Here is an 11,938-nt window from a genome sequence, read left to right on the forward strand (position 1 = left end):
TATTTTGAAAAGTTGGCACGGAGTATGGAATGGCCTGAAACGCAATGGGTATCTCTTCTGCAGGGTCAGTTGGTTTGAAAGGCACAGAAGATATTTGCATCTATGCCTTTGAGTGACAGTTTTAGCTATGAGAAGGTAACGGCAGCCATCCTTACTGCTTATCAACTTGTTTCTGAGGCTTATAGGCAAAAGTTTAGGCAACTGAGACAAGACCCAAGTCAAACCTTGATAGAATTTGCACAAGAGAAATATAATATGTTTAATAAATGGTTAGATGCAGAAAAAATTAGGGACCTGGACTCTCTAAAAAATTTACTCCTAGTAGAAGAATTTTTATCTTCCATACCTTCTAATGTGGCTTTGTATTTGGCAGAGAAATTACCCAGAGATATTTATGAGTTGGCTAAATTAGCAGATGAATATGAGTTGATGCATAAAGTAACTTTTAAAAATAAAATTCAATCAAATAGGCAAGGATCTGGTCGAGTACTAAACTCCTGAGTCAGATTTGGGTCCCACATGCTCCACTCAACAGCAGGTCAAGGAAACACTTTTTCAAAGGTGCCAGGTGGTAAAGAGAGTAATGTGAAACCCAAAGAGGATCTCACCATTAATAAGCCTCACCCTGAGTTGAAACAGTGTTCCTACTACCATAGGAAGGGTCATGTTGTAAAGAGTTGTTGGTTTCTTCACCCAGAAAAGAGGCCTATGGCACTCACAGCGTGTGAGGGTAGGAAACGAAATGTGTAGCAAAAATAATGGAGAAAAAAACACTTGGTATAAATCATTTTGGAGAGTTTATATCAAATGGAAAATTACAGTGTGCGAATGGTTTGTGGCATGATGTTAAAATTTTGAGGGATACAGGAGTATCCCAATCTTTACTATTAGAGAGTGTGTTACAATATATACAGTCTACAGAGACAGGGGAGGTAATGATTATACAGAGAATCATTGGAGATTTCCAGACTGTACCCTTGAGGGAAGTAAACCCTGACTGTGATTTTATTAAAGGCAATAGTTTAGTAGGTGTTAGTTCTAAATTACCAGTTGCTGGCATTGATCTAATTGTGGGGAATGATCTTGCTGGTAATCGAGTTAAAAGAAATGACCACCCAATAATGCAAACTAAGCCAGAGGTGATTAGGGCATGGGCAGATCCAGAGGACAAGGTAATGTACCCAGCATGTGCTGTGACCCAGTCAAAATCAGTCTCATATATCACAAACTTCCAATAATGTAAGTCAGGAGACAAAATTAGAGGTTAACCAATCAAATACTGAAGTGGATCTTTGTGACACTTTTATGGCCAAGTTGGAAGAAGAAGATGGGAACAGGATGGGGAGCACCTCTACCAAACCACCTAGGAAAAGAGGTAGGGGAGAGTGTAATTCAGTTACCACATCTAGCTCTTCTGACTTGAGATCAAAATCAAATTTTATTTATCAGCAAAGAACTGATCCTACGCTGACTGACTTGCATAATTAGGCAGTAACTGAACTATAAGCAGAATCGGAGACTACGACTTATTACTACACTAAAGAGGTGTTGATGCGGAAGTGGAGACTTAGGAGCTCGCCTGTGTCTCACACTTGGGAGGTAGTTAATCAAGTGGTCCTACCGAGGGGTTATAGAGAAAAGGTACTAAGTGTAGCCCATGATTCACCAATAGGCGGTCATCAGGGTATTGCAAAAACATATAATAAAATAAGCAAGTACTTTACCTGGCCTGGATTAAAGAAAGGCGTCATCCAGTATTGTAATGAATGTCCTGTATGTGTAAAAACTGGCAAACCAAACCAGATAATACCAAAAGCCCCTTTACAGCCAATTGTGGTGGCTGAGGAACTCTTTACCCATATTATAGTTGATGTAGTAGGCCCATTGCCTAGAACCAAGAGTGGTAATATGTATATCATCACCATAACGTGTCAGACTACACGTTTCCCTGAGATATTCCCTGTGAGAACTGCTACAACGAAAGTAGAAGTGAGGCACATAATGAAATTTTGTACTATTTTTGGTTTACCAAAAGTAATACAGACAGATAATGGGGCCAATTTCACTTCCAAAGGTTTTCAGCAGTTTTGTGGGGAGTTTGGCATCCTCCATAAGACATACACTACTTACCATCCTGAGAGACAAGGTGTTTTGGAATGGATGCACCAAACCCGTAAACAAATGCTGAGAACTAGTTGCATGGAAACTGGCAGAGACTCGGATGATGTTCTTCCACTAATGCTCATGGCACTGAGGGATACTTATCAGGAGTCCCTGGGGTGTTCACCCAACTCATTAGTTTTTGGCCATGAGGTTAGAAACATACTAACCATCTTAAGAGATAAGTTGGTTGGAAATCCAAAGAGTGTTGTGCACGTAAACTATAATGATACATTACAAGACAAGTTAAATAAAAACGGGGCTAAAGCCTCAATTCATCTTAAGGAAGCTCAAGGAAAAATGAAGGCACAGTACGATAAAAAGACAAAGCGATGACATTTTGAGGCAGGTGATAAAGTGGTGGTACTAATGGCCCGACAGGGACCAACATAGTTGCATAGGTTCCAAGGTCCTTATACAGTGATAAAGAAACTCAGTCCCACCAATTATGTAATCCAAACACCTGATCTCAAGAGAAAGGAAATAGTAGTGCATGTGAATAGGATGAAACTAACAGAGAAAGGAACTACTAATACCAACCAGGTGCTTAGTGTAACCCATGTAGATGAGAATAATGGGGAATATGATTTTGATGATGTATCTAATGCTCATGTACCTTATTTTAGCAATGGTGAGTGGTTGGCTAATGTCCAGAAAATGGTGGAACATTTGTCATCAGAGCAGAAGCAGGACTTGTAGCAGTTGCTAACTTCTCATACAGACATCTTTGGCGATGTTCCCTCCCACACTACAGTTGTTCACCACGACATCGAGGTGAGAGACAACCAACCAGTCAAGTCACACCCATATAGAGTCAACCCTACCAAGTTGAATCTCATCCAGAAAGCAGTCGACTACATGCTTCAACATGGATTGGTGAGACCTAGCATCAGCAGTTAGAGTAGTCCGTGTATTTTGGTTCCAAAGAAGGATGGAACTCACAGGTTGGTCATTGACTACCGTAAGCTAAATGTAATGACTGTTGATGATAACTTTCCAATACCTAGATTAGATGATTGGTATTACTATCAACCTCTGAAGGGGTATTAAGAACCATCAACCGCTGAAGGGTTATTAAGGACTATCAACCTCTGAAGTGTTATTAAGGGCTATCAACCTCTGAAGTGTTATTAAGGACTATCAACCTCTGAAGTGTTATTACGGGCTATCAACCTTTGAAGTGTTATTAAGGATTATCAACCTCTGAAGTGTTATTAAGGACTATCATCCTATGAAGTGTTATTAGGGTATATCAACCTCTGAAGGGTTATTAAAGACTATCAATCTCTGAAGGGTTATTAAAGACTATCAATCTCTCGGGTGTTTTGATATCCTAATTAGTTCCTATAATGAAACTATATTCAGTGTCATATCAAAGACTCATAATCGTTATTAGATGATATGAGTTGGTTTTATGTACATAACTTTAGGGTTATGAGGCAAGAAAATTATAATAAATAATATTGTCGGGGACAGGAAGCCTGTATAAATATATCCTTTAGGCTAGTACAGATAGGTTCTCCTCAGGGTCAAACTACTGACTCTACAGTAATTGGATGCAACTCCACATTAATTGCGTAGCTCCCAGGCACCTATTTTATTGCAAGGGGAACAGTACACATCAGTTGAAAGGAAAAGTGTCCTGTTTTTTAGCTCGTGGGGAGGTAAATTGCGAGTCAGTGACGTAGACTACTGCTGTGCTACTTACCCTACACGTGTTCTTACAGATAAATCATGATAAACATTGTTATCCCTTATTTATGTATATATATATATATATATATATATATATATATATATATATATATATATATATATATATATATATATATATATATATATATATATTTATATATATATATATATATATATATATATATATATATATATATATATATATATATATATGTCGTACCTAGTAGCCAGAACTCACTTTTTGGCCTACTATTCAAGGCCCGATTTGCCTAATAAGCCAAGTTTTCCTGAATTAATATATTTTTTCAAATTTTTTTCTTATGAAATGATAAAACTACCCATTTCATTATGTATGAGGTCAATTTTTTTTTATTGGAGTTAAAATTAACGTAGATATATGACCGAACCTAATCAACCCTACCTAAGCTAACCTAACCTATCTTTATAGGTTAGGTTTGGTTAGGTAGCCGAAAAAGTTAGGTTAGGTTAGGTTAGGTAGGTTAGGTAGTCGAAAAACAATTAATTCATGAAAACTTGGCTTATTAGGCAAATCGGGCATTGCATAGTAGGCTGAGAAGTGCGTTCTGGCTACTAGGTACGACATATATATATATATATATATATATATATATATATATGTTGTGCCTAGTAGCCAGAACGCAGTTCTTTGCCTACTATGCAAGGCCCGTTTTGCATAATAGGCCAAGTTTTCCAGAATTTCAATATTTTTTTATTTTTTATGAAATGATAAAGTTATTCATTTCATTATGTATGAGGCAATTTTTTTTTAAATTTTAGTCAAAACTAACGTAGATATATGACAGAACCCAACCAACCTTACCTAACCTATCTTAACCTAACCTAAACTAACATAACTAAATCAATAATTTGAGTTCTTAATATAATATAATAATAATGTTTAAAATAAACCGATAGGAAACAATTTATTGAAAGTAAAGAAAATCACTCGGTCTATTAGGCCAATCAGGCCTTGCATTGTAGACTAAGAAGTGCGTTCTGGCTACTAGGTACGACATATATATATATATATATATATATATATATATATATATATATATATATATATATATATATATATATATATATATATATATATATATATATATATATATATATATATATATATATATATATATATATATATTAGTATATTTTGGTAGCAGTCTTTCCTGTAGACATATATTATTAAATATGACCGAAAAAGTAAGATTAATAATTCTAACACGAATTTTCTCAATCTTTCGTACATTACGCTTCACTGTTGGAGGTAAATCAAAAATCAATTCTCCAAAATTCATTTTTATTTCTAGTCTGACGCGACACGGGCGCGTTTCGTAAAACTTATTACATTTTCAAAGACTTTAGTTCACAAATACACAACTGATTAGAACTTACGTATCTCCGATTTTATATCTACATTTGAGTGAGGTGGGAGGGGTGATGTGGCATTAACACAAGACAGAACAAGAGGGGATATTAATAGGGTATTAAAAGTATCAACACAAGACAGAACACAAACAATGGGTATTGAATAGAAGTGTTTGAAGAAAGCCTAGTGGTCCATATTTCTTGATGCTTCTATATTGGAGCGGAGTCTTGAGGTGGGTAGAATATAGTTGTAGAATATAGTTCACGGTGGTGGGGTGGTTCAAATAGCCTCGGCTATCACCTCATTATGTCCGGTCGTGATGGTCAAGTGGATTAAGGCGTCTTGTACATACCAGTTGCGTTGCTTCTGGGAGTATGGGTTCGAGTCACTTCTGGGGTGTGAGTTTTCAGTTGCATATTGTCCTGGAGACCATTCAGGCTTGTTCGCATTTGTGTTCCTCGCGTGTGCCCCAAAGAATGAGGTGATTTGGTAAAATGCTATGCCCAAGATAACTATCCGAGTGCCGGCGGTGGGGTGGTTCAAATAGCCTCGGCTATCACCTCATTATGTCCGGTCGTGATGGTCAAGTGGATTAAGGCGTCTTGTACATACCAGTTGCGTTGCTTCTGGGAGTATGGGTTCGAGTCACTTCTGGGGTGTGAGTTTTCAGTTGCATATTGTCCTGGAGACCATTCAGGCTTGTTCGCATTTGTGTTCCTCACGTGTGCCCCAAAGAATGAGGTGATTTGGTAAAATGCTATGCCCAAGATAACTATCCGAGTGCCGGCGGTGGGGTGGTTCAAATAGCCTCGGCTATCACCTCATTATGTCCGGTCGTGATGGTCAAGTGGATTAAGGCGTCTTGTACATACCAGTTGCGTTGCTTCTGGGAGTATGGGTTCGAGTCACTTCTGGGGTGTGAGTTTTCAGTTGCATATTGTCCTGGAGACCATTCAGGCTTGTTCGCATTTGTGTTCCTCACGTGTGCCCCAAAGAATGAGGTGATTTGGTAAAATGCTATGCCCAAGATAACTATCCGAGTGCCGGCGGTGGAGTGGTTCAAATAGCCTCGGCTATCACCTCATTATGTCCGGTCGTGATGGTCAAGTGGATTAAGGCGTCTTGTACATACCAGTTGCGTTGCTTCTGGGAGTATGGGTTCGAGTCACTTCTGGGGTGTGAGTTTTCAGTTGCATATTGTCCTGGAGACCATTCAGGCTTGTTCGCATATATATATATATATATATATGTCGTACCTAGTAGCCAGAACGCACTTCTCGGCCTACTATGCAAGGCCCGATTTGCCTAATAAGCCAAGTTTTCCTGAATTAATATAATTTCTCTAATTTTTTTCTTATGAAATGATAAAGCTAGCCATTTCATTATGTATGAGGTCAATTTTTTTTTATTGGAGTTAAAATTAACGTAGATATATGACCGAACCTAACCAACCCTACCTAATCTAACCTAACCTATCTTTATAGGTTAGGTTAGGTTAGGTAGCCGAAAAAATTAGGTTAGGTTAGGTTAGGTAGGTTAGGTAGTCGTAAAATAATTAATTCATGAAAACTTGGCTTATTAGGCAAATCGGGCCTTGCATAGTAGGCTGAGAAGTGCGTTCTGGCTACTAGGTACGACATATATATATATATATATATATATATATATATATATATATATATATATATATATATATATATATATATATATATATATATATATATATATATATACATATATATATATATATATATATATATATATATATATATATATATATATATATGTATATGACAATGTCAGACCACGGAGGAAAAATGAAACAGGAAATTTCCTTAAGTACTTTCGTATATTAAATACATCTTCAGAAGACCTTCTTCTTCTTGACCTTCTGAAGATGTATTTAATATACGAAAGTACTTAAGGAAATTTCCTGTTTCATTTTTCCTCCGTGGTCTGACATTGTCACATTCTTAATCACGTGTTTATTTTCGTGATATACACACACACACACACATATATATATATATATATATATATATATATATATATATATATATATATATATATATATATATATATATATATATATATATATAAATTATATACAGAATAAGCAGTACACATACACTTATGTATTCTTACGAGTTGTAAATTATGGTAAATGTTATATCTGAATGCAATACCTGTTTCATAGGCAGACTGAGGTGCAGGAGCTCGGCGTACCTGGCGCAGACGTCGTACGGTGCGTGCACCTTCACGAATCTGCAATAAAATAATATTTGTCTCAGTTGCAAGTTTCCCTATAACGTTGGTATAGCCATCCAGACCATGGGTGCCCATCATAAGGGAGGGTCTCATAAGGACCCAAATAGCACCCAACATAAAGTTTAACTCTTCTGAGGAAAAAATTATACGTAATATGAAAACATTATTTGGTTTGTTTTAGGTTTGGAGATGAGTTTAAGGCCAATCAGCCTCTGGAGGGTTATGAACGACTATCAACCTTCGTAGGGTTATTAAACGATATCAACCTCTGGAGGATTAATAAGGGCCTGTCAATTTCTGCAGAGTTATTAAGGCCTATGAACCACTTGTGGGTTATTAAGCTTTCAACTTTTTTTTTTTTTTTGAGATATATACAAGAGTTGTTACATTCTTGTACAGCCACTAGTACGCGTAGCGTTTCGGGCAGGTCCTTGGAATACGATCCCCTGCCGCGAAGAATCGTTTTTTCATCCAAATACACATTTTACTGTTGCGTTAAACAGAGGCTACAGTTAAGGAATTGCGCCCAGTAAATCCTCCCCGGTCAGAATACGAACCCATGACATAGCGCTCGCGGAACGCCAGGCGAGTGTCTTACCACTACACCACGGAGACTGTGGTTTTAGAAAGCTATTAAGGCCTATCATACTTTGGTGGGGTTATTAAAGCCTATCAACCTTTGCAAGGCTATTAACGCCTATCAACTTCTGGAAGATTATTAAGGCTTATCGACCTCTGGAATGTTATTAAGTCCTATCAACCTCTGGAGGGCTATTAAGGCTTATCAACCTCTTGAGGTTTATTAATGCTTATCAACCTCCGGAGGGTCATTGAGCTATATGAACCTCTGGATTGGTTATTAGGGACTATCAACTTCTGGAGGGTTATTAAGGCCTGTCAATCTCTGGAGGGTTATGAAAGACTATTAATTAACATAAGAACAAAGGCAACTGCAGAAGGCCTATTGGCCCATACGAGGCAGCTCCTATTTATAACCACCCAATTCCACTCTTATACATGTCCAACCCATGCTTGAAACATTCGAGGGACCCCACCTCCACAATGTTACGCGGCAATTGGTTCGACAAATCAACAACCCTGTTACTGAACAAGTATTTACCCAAGTCTTTCCTAAATCTAAACTTATCCAATTTATACCCATTGTTTCGTGTTCTGTCTTGTGTTGATACTTTTAATACCCTATTAATATCCCCTTTGTTATGTCCATTCACCCACTTGTAAACCTCTATCATGTCACCCCTAACTCTTCGCCATTCCAGTGAATGCAACTTAAGCTTTGTTAATCTTTCTTCATATGAAAGATTTCTAATTTGGGGAATTAACTTAGTCATCCTACGCTGGACACGTTCAAGTGAATTTTATCCATTCTATAATATGGCGACCAAAACTGAACTGCATAATCTAAATGGGGCCTAACTAGAGCAAGATATAGCTTGAGAACCACACCAGGTGTCTTGTTACTAACTGCGATTAATAAATCCAAGTGTCCGATTTGCCTTATTACGAACATTTATGCATTGATCCTTTTGTTTTAAATTCTTACTAATCATAACTCCCAGATCCCTTTCGCAATTCGACTTCGCAATCTCAACACCATCTAGCTCGTATCTTTTAACCCTATCATCATTACCTAACCCTAGAACTTTACATTTATCAGCATTAAACTGCATCTGCTAATCCTTCGACCATTTCAAAACCCTATCTAGATCAACTTGAAGTGATAGTGAGTCCTCCTCCGAATTAATTTACTTACCGATTTTCGTATCATTGGCAAATTTGCAAATGTTGCTACTCAAACCTGAATCTAAATCATTTATATATATTATAAACAACAGAGGTCCAAGGACAGAGCCCTGAGGCACCCCACTTACAACATTTTCCCACTCTGACTTGACTCCATTTATACTAACTCTCTGTTTCCTTTGGTATAGCCATGCCCTAATCCAGCTTAATATAGCACCCCCAATACCATGAGACTCTATCTTTTTAATCAGTCTTTCATGTGGCACTGTATCAAAAGCTTTGCTAAAGTCAAGGTACACAACATCGCAATCCTTACCACTATCAACTGCCTCAACAATGCTAGAATAAAAAGATAACAAATTTGTTAAACATGAACGGCCATTTATAAAACCATGTTGCGACTCAATTATTAATTTATGTTTTTCAAGATGAAGACGAATTTTATTTGCTATTATAGATTCGAGTAACTTTCCCACAATAGACGTTAGGCTAATTGGTCGATAGTTCGACGCAAGTGATCTATCTCCTTTCTTAAAAACTGGTATCACATTAGCAACTTTCCAAAACTCTGGCACTCTGCCTGACTCTATTTTATTAAATATGGTTGACAGTGGGTCACAAAGCTCCTCTTTGCATTCTTTAAGCACCCTGGCAAACACTTCATCCGGCCCTGGGGATTTGTTTTGTTTGAGTTTTACTATTTGTTTAAGAACATCCTCCCTGGTAACTGCTAAACTCGTCAACCTGTCCTCGTCCCCACCCACATAGACTTGTTCGGCTGAAGGCATATTGTTAAGTTCCTCTTTAGTAAATACAGATACAAAATATTTATTAAAAATACTACTCATCTCTTCATCACTATCTGTTATTTGACCTGTCTCAGTTTTTAATGGACCTATCCTTTCCCTAGTCTTAGTACGATATAACTGAAAAAACCCTTTAGGATTTGTCTTTGCTTGCCCTGCTATGCGAACTTCATAGTTTCTTTTTGCTTTCCTTATCTCTTTCTTAACATTTCTAACCAGTTGTACGAATTCCTGTTCTAAAGTGACCTCCCCATTTTTAATCCTTTTGTACCAAGCTCTCTTTTTACCTATAAGGTTCTTCAAATTCTTTGTTATCCACTTTGGGTCATTAGTATTCGATCTATCCAATTTGTATGGTATACTACGTTCCTGTGCTTTGTTTAGAATATTCTTAAATAAGTTATATATTGAATCCACATCGAAATCTCCATTTACGTCACCTATCGCTGGGTTCATGTCTCGCTCCAAGACCGGCTCCCACCCCATACCCAAGACTTTCCAATCAATTTTACCTAAAAAATTTCTTAGGCTATTAAAATCAGCTTTTCGAAAATCTGGCACTTTAACAGAATTTTCTCCTACAGGTCTATTCCATTCTGTGCTAAATCTGATTTCTTTGTGATCACTGTTCCCTAGCTCACTCCCTATTTCGATGTCATAAGAACATAAGAACATAAGAACAAAGGTAACTGCAGAAGGCCTATTGGCCCATACGAGGCAGCTCCTATTCTATAACCACCCAATCCCACTCATATACTTGTCCAACCCGTGCTTGAAACAATCGAGGGACCCCACCTCCACAATGTTACGCGGCAATTGGTTCCACAAATCAACAACCCTGTTACTGAACCAGTATTTACCCAAGTCTTTCCTAAATCTAAACTTATCCAATTTATATCCATTGTTTCGTGTTCTGTCCTGTGTTGATACTTTTAATACCCTATTAATATCCCCCCGGTTATGTCCATTCATCCACTTGTAAACCTCTATCATGTCACCCCTAACTCTTCGCCTTTCCAGTGAATGCAACTTAAGCTTTGTTAATCTTTCTTCATATGAAAGATTTCTAATTTGGGGAATTAACTTAGTCATCCTACGCTGGACACGTTCAAGTGAATTTATATCCATTCTATAATATGGCGACCAAAACTGAACTGCATAATCTAAATGGGGCCTAACTAGAGCAAGATATAGCTTGAGAACCACACCAGGTGTCTTGTTACTAACGCTGCGATTAATAAATCCAAGTGTCCGATTTGCCTTATTACGAACATTTATGCATTGATCCTTTTGTTTTAAATTCTTACTAATCATAACTCCCAGATCCCTTTCGCAATCCGACTTCGCAATCACAACACCATCTAGCTCATATCTTGTAACTCTATCATCATTACCTAACCTCAGAACTTTACATTTATCAGCATTAAACTGCATCTGCCAATCCTTTGACCATTTCAAAACCCTATCTAGATCAACTTGAAGTGATAGTGAGTCCTCCTCCGAATTAATTTCCCTACCGATTTTCGTATCATCGGCAAATTTGCAAATGTTGCTACTCAAACCTGAATCTAAATCATCTATATATATTATAAACAACAGAGGTCCCAGGACAGAGCCTTGAGGCACTCCACTTACAACATTTTCCCACTCTGACTTGATTCCATTTATACTAACTCTCTGTTTCCTTTGGTATAGCCATGCCCTAATCCAGCTTAATATAGCACCCCCAATACCATGAGACTCTATTTTTTTAATCAGTCTTTCATGTGGCACTGTATCAAAAGCTTTGCTAAAGTCAAGGTATACAACATCGCAATCCTTACCACTATCAACTGCCTCAACAATGCTAGAATAA

This window comes from Procambarus clarkii, chromosome 16 (genome assembly GCF_040958095.1).
Source record: "Procambarus clarkii isolate CNS0578487 chromosome 16, FALCON_Pclarkii_2.0, whole genome shotgun sequence".
Classification (NCBI taxonomy): domain Eukaryota; kingdom Metazoa; phylum Arthropoda; class Malacostraca; order Decapoda; family Cambaridae; genus Procambarus; species Procambarus clarkii.